The following is an 8984-nucleotide window of genomic DNA, read 5'->3' on the forward strand; positions in this document are numbered from 1 at the left end:
ATATATATATATCACAGAGGGCAAGACTCTTCCTTCAGTCTTTGGCATTCCTTGGGCCAGTAACAGTTTTCAACCACACCACGCAAAGACCGCATCACACAACAGATTTCATCTGAAGATAATGAGATCATAAACCGCATACACAGTCCAATGAGCCATCTTGATGGAAACAAATGAAGCAAATTGAGACATGTATTCAGTGCAAGAAATACACATACACACAACCTTCTAGTAATTGATCTAGAAGAACATTAATTTTATTATACATTTAATGTAGTTTATACTGCTACATTGATATGTAAACCACTGTTGTAATAAACAGTACGGAATTAATACATGTGCAATATTGTGTTTGCACAATAAAACTATTAATAATTGTCAGACATGTAAATGGGGTAAATGACTGAAAGATCTAAGCAACCATCTGATGGATTGTGTATGTATATGACGTTTACCAGAACACAACATACATGTTTTCTTGAAATCCTTGTACAAAACGTTGTTTAGACTTCGCCTCCTCTGTTGTTGCTCTGCTTTGGTCCACTGTCTCAACTGAGAGACGGTTAGTTAGTAAGTAGCATGTCTACTAGAGATGTAAGATCCTTGTACAAAACTTTGATTAGACTTTCCCTCTGTTCATGTTGGTGTGCTGTGGTCCACTGTCTCAGCTGAGAGACCGATAAGTCACTGATTCATACGATCTAACTTGTTCCCACCCTAGAGCAGGGGCGCAACTACCCAGTGTCAAAGGGGTATGCAGCAACAATTTTGATTATATATATATTTAATATTTATTTATTTCTTCTTGTCATTTATTGTGCATGCTACCTTTTATTTACCAGTTGTTATTTTACCTTAATAAAATACCATAGGTACCATAGGTCTAAATGTAGCTATCAGCAACATTGGTTTGCATTAAGTTAGCAAACACTAGCCAGTCTGTTAACATGAATATTTGCAAGCCTCCAAGTTTGGTAGCAAATCTATGCATGATTCCATGGTAAACCAGAGTTATAGCATTAGTAATGTTTTCCAGATTCTTGTCATTTATTGTACATGCTACCTTATATTTACCAGTTTTCAACTCCGCAACCTCGGTTTTGCATGGCAACGGTGTGTTATCCTTCAATTCAACCAAGCCATGTAATAAGCCAGCTGTAAACCCCCATTTGGCTGCTACATTCCCAGTGTTAGCAAAAGCTAGCTAGTCTGTTGACATGAATATTTGCAAGCTTCCAAGCACAGACGTCACACTTTAAATCCTACCTGTTGCCTTGCATCCACTTATTTAACTGCTGTCGCATCCCTTGACATGTCATCTCCTTTTCCCTCTTTCTTTTTCTATTTTTAGCCCCAGATAGCTGTTTTGCTTTATCCATCTTTTTCCATAGACGACTACTCCTACCCGCTCCCTCTTCTATGTCAACATTCTATGATGGAATCTTATAAGACAGGGCGCCTACTCTAGCCTGTTAGTCCTCTAAAATATTATATAACATTGAGGAAATGCAGAAATTATTTAGAAATGCACAACAGCAGCTACATATAAAAAATACCAAAAAAATAATAAATTTTATTTTTGACTGTGGGAAAAAGTAGAAGCCAATGTTGCAAATGAGTATTGGCAAGACTTGACCAATCAGATTTGACTAACTAGCCGGAGATCTTTTGATAATCTTTCGGAACCATTCATTATTTAATATTAGGTATTTTATGTTTCTGTCATGTCACTGTGATGAATGTAGTTTTAAACAGGCAGTTAAAGGTCAACAATTAATCCATAGCAAATGTTGAGTATAAGTATTAAATTATGACCATGTATGCATCTCATTTGAGTGGTTTTTCCTCCATCAAATAAAGGCTCTTGGTAGGTAATATAAGTATGACACATTTATTATTGTGTTTTGATATTAGTATCGTTACAGGGAGTTTCACTGGTCTATGTGCCAGTTTAGTGAAGGTCCTGGGTTTAACTCAGTTATCCAGATCACACAGTAAACCTGTTGTGACCACTTTTTTACCAGAGCAGCATTGTATATGCTGGATAGTCAAAGATTTAGTGTAGTTCATGGTCAATTTCAAAGTAATAGCTTGACAGTTTTTTGTGAATTTGCTTATTCACTTTTTTTTTGTTAGTGTAAAAAGGTTCTCCTCCTTACACAGGGGTATATTCCAGACTATTTCTTGGCTGGGACCAGTAACATCCTGAAGTCTCAGTTGCCTGGAAATAGTAAGGGAGATACAATTCTGTATCTCTTTGTTTGACCAAGCAACAAGTGTCCGTGAATGATCAAATGCCATTCAAAAAATGAAATATATGACCAGAAACAAAATATAAAGAACGAGCATATCAAAATGCTAAGTTGCACTTTGCCAATTTTTATGGCTGTTGATGCCTCAAGTCATCCTCTTCACCTCCTCTTCCCCCTGAAGACTGTGGAGAAGTACAACCGAGTACAAGTTTAGAATGACCTAAAACTACTGATCTTATCACTGGTATTGCAATTATTACATCTAGTAATACATTGTAGCTTTGGACAAACTATTCAAAAGTAAATACATGCAAAAATAAAAATACCTAACAGTAAATGTTTAAATTTAAAAGGGATTGGCTAAAAACTTAAATAATAATCATAAAAAGATACTTTTCCACCACATCTCTTTTTGGACTGACAAGTCATCAAATACCCAACTGTGTACTCTGTGTCTTGATTTTACTTTAAGCAATTTGTTTGCAAGAAAAAGCAAAGCAGAAATGACAGCTGGAATTTAATCAAAGCAGTTAAATGCTTCAAATAATATTGGCCACATATGCGACTGTAGAATGAAAGAAGAAAAATCTCTTTTTACCTATGAGGTAAATTACTGTCAGTCTCTGGAGGATCCCAATCCAGTGTGGCAGGGTCCTCATTGTCATCATGGGCAATTTGGAAAGGTCGCACAGAACTACAGTACAGAGAGATAAGTCAATTAGAAAGGTTTAGCCTAAATTAACAGATATCAATGATAATATTACTAAAGTAAGTATTTCCACATGTTGCATCTACAAAGTGTACAAGTTATTCACATTAACTCTAGTTGTGGGAGACGCTGATTTAAAAACAAGCAGTAAGACATATTTCTCATTCCAGGTGGTATGGTCTGTGAGATATCTAAGAAAAATCTAAATATACAGTTTATATACTGTATATTTGTGTATATATATATATATATTTATATATATATACATACATACATACATACATACATACATACATACATACATACATATATATATATATATATATATATATATATATATATATATATATATATATATATATATATATATGTCTTGTCTTAATACCTTAATGTCCTATGTAAAACACTTTGAATTGTGTTGCTTTGCCTTCTCTAACCTGTAAGAGCCTGAAGCATGCCACTCTATGACATCCTGGCCATGCAAGAAAAACAAAACAGACAACATGCACATCAGAAAATGTATTATTTAAGACTATATATTTAAATAGATTTTGACTTTACACTTCAAATGAAATAGTATTAATCTTACTTGTTGAGAAGGAATGGGGAATGTTTTATCGTCATAGATGACCACACCAGGAAATCCATCAGCATTTTCCACACATTCGATAGAAATCTGCAAAATCTTCAAAAATGTGGTGAGATAATATAATGTATTGTATAATTCCCAACTGTACCACTTTAACAGCAAATTGCTTAAATAAAAATTCTTCAACATGCTAGCAATGCTAATGTTTGAACACGCCTGACTCTGATTCTATCAATTCACCAAGTCGATCCACATCCAAATACAAACAGTAACTTCCCAACCTGCAGTGCTTCCACATTCTTTACCAAGACTTGTACAGGTTTGTTCATTTTGGCCTAAAATGTTTACTTACATGGTTTGTTTTATTGTCGGACGCCATCTTCTTCCTCCCTTCTCTTGCTCAAACACAACATATGTCACACAGGCGTGGTTTCATCACACCATGTTTGTGTTACAAATTGTATCCGGTATTGTCTTAACTAATGGACAGCAATGTTGAGAATGCCAAAAAGCGCTATTTAAATAATTACATAAAACATATTGCTTGCTGAATTATTTCTGATAACTGGTATTCATTTGGGTCCGACTTTTTTGTTACAGAAAGAAAAATCTCTTATTAATTTATGTTACAAACTAAGATTATTATTCATTTTAAAATAACAATCACTGTGAAAAATATAATACCTCTCAGCCTCCATAACAAAATACTAAAACAACTAACTTTAAAGCATGTTTCCAAGGTATTCCCTATACGCTGATGACACATTATTCAACATGTGTTCCCAAACAAAGTGCATAAAACAGTTCTTCATTACCCCAAAACTTAAAAAAACAATCATACCTCTTTTCTTGAGACTCTTGTACAGGACGTGGGTTATTGACTTTTCCTTCTTCTTGTTGGTACTTGATAATCCATCCTCGTTGGTTGAATTATATATTCAACCAACGATTAGATATCTGTCTATGTAACATCTGAATTATATCATCTAAGATCATTTCACAACCCAAGAAGAGGCCAACTACTTGGCTGTGGTAATGAACAAAAATGAAATCAATTTCCCCTTTTGCATACCACAGATGAGCAAGTAAGTGTTTCAGTTCTCGACGGGAAACTTCACAGAAATATGAGGCCACGCACCCACATTATATGGTATGTGACAGGATGTAAACTTGCACCCACTGCTGTGTTTAAGTTTTGTTACACCCAACTTTCCACCGTCACCTTTTCCAACGGTAAGCACCTTTTGTGACCTGTGTTGGTTACAATAGATAGTTATTATTGACCCAAACCAAACGCAAATTGTCTTTCCTCAGTAAAACATCCTACAGTACATACATATTAAGTATATGGAAAAAATGACCACTCCTGTCATTTTTCTATTAAGTAAAGCTGTGTATAAGCATAATTTAAAAAGATATTAAAACTTACAAAATACAAATCTTAATCCGTGATTGTAATAGAAGCTAATATTCCATCGTAGAGATTGAAGCAAAAATGACCAAAAACAAAATTGCATGGCTTTTAAGGATTTGAAAGATAATCCCTCTAGACAATTACTGTTCCAAAAAACAGGCACTAATATGTAATTTTGATTATTGTCTGTAAATGTCACTGCAGGCTTCTATTTGTAGTCTAAACATAGATTGTTTCTACATTAAACAAGTAATCGTTTTTTTTTTATCAACTTGTTTTTCAACCAGTGAAAAGTTAACTTATAAGTAACTAGTTTTCTATAGAAGAATGGACCAATTTAGCTAATATTGGTTAAGCTATAACATTAGTGGTATTCTCATCAATCATTATTTAATTATAAGTTTTGTTATAGTTATGGATACCAGGTAAAGAAAAGTCAAGTCTATTTTTATTGCCCAAAATCACAAATTTGCCTCAAAGAGATTTAAGATCTCTGCCACATGACATTTATCAAATATACATATGTCCATTTGCGTTAATAATTACAAACTGCTGATGAATACCATCTGACTTAAGTTTAGACACCCAGCTATTGTAAATTTAAAAAAAAATGCTCAATCGGATCATGTTCCTATGTTAAAACAACAGATTTGTAAGCCCTACTTGCTTTAATGTTGGTAAATGTATTGCAAATGACAAAAAGTCTGTGGGTAACAGTGCATGAAGTGCAAATTTTTATGACTTACTGCAGGAAGTCAGGAGGCTCTCTATTTACCAGAGGCCCTGTACAATCATCACACTACTTCATCACTCTTTTTTACTAAAGAAAACTAGTGTCACTAATTAAACGTAAATGTCACTCAATGGATGGATGTACAAGAAAAGTATTTAGGTATATTAAGGCCATAAATTGCTTAAATTAAATCAGTTATATTAAATCAGTTCATCACATGCAAAATTCATCATATTGATTAAAACCTTCCTAAGAATATTTAACCAATTACATTTACATTACAACAATTTTTATATTTCCTCTAAAATACTAAGTGTATCTGTAGACACCTTGCTCTTGGTCCAGAACCCTGCAGGGACCTTGGGCACAACCACTGACCCACTTCCACCACTAGGTGGCACTATAGAAGAAATAAACGTGTTTGGCCCTATAACTCCCAAATCGTACATCGCACATTCAAAAACCATATATCCTCCTGTTCCCTGGATCCAACTGAATCTCCTGATATAGGCCACGCACATTTCCGCCTAGACTTTTATGCGTGAAAAATCGTGATTTATTGAAAACCTACTTTGACGAACTCCTCCTAGACCGTGTGACCAATCTGGCATGTAGCATCTCCAGACTGACCTGAAAAAAAGTTATCAAAATAACTTTTATAGGATAAAAATTGCGCATATTACCCACGAACAAATTTGTGTAGCTAACTATGAAAACACCAACTTTGACATATCTCTACCAAAGTAAATGCTATCAACACGACACAACACTTTGGATTCTTGTTTGCCATGACCCTGTGGGGGTCCCCCACCCATATCTCTATCTCATATCTCATGAACGGCTCATGTGATTTTTATGAAATCTGGAGGGTACCATCTAGGGCCACTCCTGAGGCCACCCCTACAGTGGGGTACTGATTGGTCAAAGTGGGCGTGGCCTATGGGTCCCACGTTTGGATTCACCACATACACTAAGTACCACTAGGTAACGCTATAATTACGTCAAACGTGTTTTTGCCTATAACTTCCACACTACACATCGCACATTAAAAACCGTGATATCGTGCAATGTGCAAAACCAACTTTTTCGAACTCCTCCCAGGCCATGCAACCAATCTGAACGAAACCTGGTACCCAGCATCTCCAGATATACCTGATCACCTAAGTGATCAAAAGAATTTTGCTACGTTAAAGTATGCGCATTTGACGACCAAACACATTTTCCTAGCTAGCTACCAAACACCTCGGCCAAATAAAATGCTATCAGCGAAAAATTTGGGATTATTGTTCAACATCCCACTATGATGCTCTCTACCAAATTTGGCGAAGATCGGCCATTAGGGGGCGCTATAATCAACGTTTATGTGTTTTGGCCAAGCATGCAAATGGGACATTTGTGATCGGAAGTTCTCTACCGTAATAATTGTTTTCGACACGGAAACTTGTGATGCTCGTTCAGCATGTTGCTCTGTGGCTCTGTACCAAATTTGGTGAAGATCGGCCATTAGGGGGCGCTATAGTCAACATAGACCAGTTTTGGCCCTTTTACTCAATCAATGTTAATGGGATATTTGCAACTGCAATGTACTGCAGACCTTGCGGCTCACACCTCTCAATATTTCTCGACGTTTTCCTCCCCACCGTTACGTTTTGGGTCCCGCTTTTGCGCGCTCACCGGGTCGCCGGGTGCGACTCGCACCAGGAGGCTTGGACCCCATCATAACTGCTTGCAGTTCTGGTTTAATTTGTTATTTAATCACTGCTCATTTGAGCACTTCTGGTTAGACACTAACTATGTAGCATTGCTCTGTACTTGTGCAATGACAATAAAGTTCTAATCTAATCCTGCTGAGCTATCAAAATATAAAGCAAGCCTAAAACATGATATTGTTTAAATGTTATATGTTATACACAGTCTGCTCATTATAATGTATCAATCACGCAACTATTTATTTGATTTTATTTGTAGGTATTGTACCAGACTTGCAGCATAATAAAGGGTTGAAAAAGTGAAACATTTGCAGAATTTCAGTTGTTCTGCTTTATCTAAAGGTTAGCCTGTATTTTCTTTTTTTGTAGAATAGAGGAAATTAATTAAACTAAACAGATCACATTTTGATGTCCTTCATTATTCAGTGCTGCTATAGTGTAACTTGTTCACCCAGGCCCTAAATGTGTTTTATAGTTTTAGTTTGTTGAAAGACCTTGGCTCACTCATGCACATATGTGCTGTGTGTACATATTGTAGAAACCTGACATTAACTTTTTTTCCAGCACGTGTCAGTATTGCCTATTAACCCAAGCTTTGACATTGATATAGTCCCTTCATTCCTTCCTTCCTCCATGCCTGCCTTCCTCCCTCCCTTCCTTCCTCCTTCCCTTCCTCCCTTCCTTCCTCCTTCCTTCCTTCCTTCCTTCCTTCCTTCCTTCCCCCGTCCCTTCCTTCCTTCCTTCCTCCATCCTTTCCTTCCTCCCTTCCTTCCTTCCTTCCTTTCTCCCTTCCTCCCTTCCTTCCTTCCTCCGTCCCTTTTTTCACAGTTTCTCGTCCTTCTTTCTACTGTTTTTTTGTCGCTGTTTTCTAAGTTTTTTATACTATTTTTCACCTATGCTTGCCTTACTTCCTTCTTTATAGCGACTTTTTCCAAGTTTTTACGTTTTTATAAAAAAAGTTTTTGTTGCCTTATTAAAACAGCATTTAAATGTTTTTCAGTTACATGGCTGCTGTTTGGTAAATCTATCGCTGGTCAGGGGGTACTTGGCTTAAGAACACAATAAAGGCGCATCACTGAAGTGTAGGCCTCCTCAAGTGTAGCCTAATATTGTGATTATACATCAAAATAAGAGATCAATCTGTATTCATATTGTGGAGCAATTCAAGGTCAAGGTCAAGGTATCTTTATTTTTACCCGAAGGTAACTGGGGGAAGCAGGCTACAGCTGATGTAACAGCCGTTATATATGTTAACGGTTATTTTCAAGCTTTATTTTGAGGGTCTTTTAAAGTTATTAATGCTGCCTCAGCTAGCGGTTAGCCCAATTAGCTGTTAGCTAAACTAACGTAGCTTCCTTTATTCAGTGGTGCACGATGGTTTATGGGATGAGTTGTTCCTTCGCTCTGAAATGACGATATGTACCTTTGACTTTTTGGGGCTTTTTTGTTCGTTTTTTCCCTCAAAATGGTACGTTGTATGCATATGAGTCACGTACCATCTGGTTAGCTTAAGGCATGATCTAAAACTCTTTATAAACGGATTTTTCCAGACGTCAATGGGAGAAATGAATGGGAAAT

The sequence above is a fragment of the Perca flavescens genome, chromosome 18 (assembly GCF_004354835.1).
Source record: "Perca flavescens isolate YP-PL-M2 chromosome 18, PFLA_1.0, whole genome shotgun sequence".
Classification (NCBI taxonomy): domain Eukaryota; kingdom Metazoa; phylum Chordata; class Actinopteri; order Perciformes; family Percidae; genus Perca; species Perca flavescens.